Below are 1,906 nucleotides of genomic sequence, written 5' to 3' on the forward strand. Positions count from 1 at the left end.
TCAGAAATGCTGTCTGCGGTTCTTTGTTGCGGAAGAACGTGTAACGAGAAGTTACAACGTTCGAGAGGGGCTTTGCAGCGGGGTAACTGCGGTTTATGCGTTTTATGGTTAATTAACTTCTCCGTTGGCCAACACGGGTTCACTCGTCTCCTTTGTGAAAAATATTTGCGGAGCACGACGTTTACGCTTAGCCGCGAGGACGACGACGGGGCGAGACCCGGGATATTTGCTGAAGCTCGTTGCCGAAGCTCCCAACGTTTCTGAAGGTGTCCGATACAGCTCAATGAACGGCTAATACGATTATCTTCGGGAGGAAAGGAAACCTACTTACTGCGTCTATTTCTGGAAACAACAGTATAATTGAACATTTTTTAAATAATTCAAAAATAGTATTAAAGTTTTAAAATGAGTAATAAGTAACATTTTTCTTTAAAGGGATAACGTGCGTAGGTTCTTTCTCATTTTTTACCGTTACAATAGCGTATTGAATGTTTCTGTGATTGGTTAGAATTGCATAGAACGCTATAATTGCCTTTTTCACAATTTCGTCTAAAAAAAAAATATTGGAGCAGTTTATTTCTAATGGACCATCTTGTAGGGGAGAGTCGTGCAGTACCGGCTACTCTAAGTTTTTGTACTATAACTTGGGCTAATATTGGTAAAAATGAAATTTGTAGCACAAAGGGTGCTTAATAATAGGGGACAAATGGTTTTTCTTAAATTTTCTCATAAAGATAAATAATTGGTGGAAATAAAAAAAAGTTGTAATTTGCAGCGAACGAAAAATCGTCGTACTGTACCGGCCAGCTACTTAGTTGGTAGATTTGAAGGTCTAAGTAATAAATGATGTTAGTAAAAATCGTTTAAAAATAGAATAGAACTTTTATTTAGGCACGTCTACAAATATCACAGGTAGAGTGATCGATATTTTCTTGATCCGTATACTCCACGTGAGCCCAACCATTGCAGCTATGAAAAATAACTTTTGTCATACGGAACACCAGCGTAAATGTTAAACGTCTTAGAACTCTGGTAATACCTGAAGGAAAAAGAACGTCGCCGGAATACGTTGCTCAGGGCTATAGTATTCAATTGTTTTTCCATCAATAAGTGCTGTCAACTGGCAGTATAAGCGAGATCTAGCTTTGGCCGGTACTGCACGACTCTCCCCTATACAAAGAAAACTGGGATATAGTCAATTTTGTGCATTGTGGAAACAATTATTTCGTAATTTCTGTCATACATTCTGAAAATAATTATTTTGCAATTGTTTTGATAAGAAGACTCACTATAACAGTACGAAATAAATTTAAGAATACAGGAGATAATGGACGAGGATGTATTTTTCGTTTATTGTGATATCTGAATGTGTATTTCTGATTGCACAATTTATTTTCGTATTTAGAAATTGGTAAAAAAAATGAAAGTATCAAATTATTATCATTTAACCAATAACTATACAAAGGAAGCAAAGATGAGGGTATCAGTGTTTGTATAGAAAAAGAATAACAGTGTACAGTGTGTTTGCACAGTGTTACATGTTAATTAATTTGTATCAAACATTTGCAATATTAGCCCTTTGCGGTCGTATGTCTGCTCTCGGCCACCGAAGCACTTATATCACACCATGGAGAAATTTAAATATAATGAAACCACGTGTTATTGTGTTAAACATACGTAAAGTAGAAATAAGTAAATAAGAAATAGTAAAAATGACGAAGTAAAATAATAGAAAAATAATACAAATGATAATCTTGCATTACATTACCAGTGTTCGTTGGCTGAGCTAAATACGACCGCAAAGGGTTAGTACAATATTATCATGTTATTAGCCATCGTATCAGTTAAATCAGTTACCATCTCCAAAATTACAAAAAATTTATTTCTAAGTTCATTTCACTGAAGA

Source organism: Habropoda laboriosa, unplaced genomic scaffold, assembly GCF_001263275.1.
Source record: "Habropoda laboriosa isolate 0110345459 unplaced genomic scaffold, ASM126327v1 scaffold45, whole genome shotgun sequence".
NCBI lineage: Eukaryota > Metazoa > Arthropoda > Insecta > Hymenoptera > Apidae > Habropoda > Habropoda laboriosa.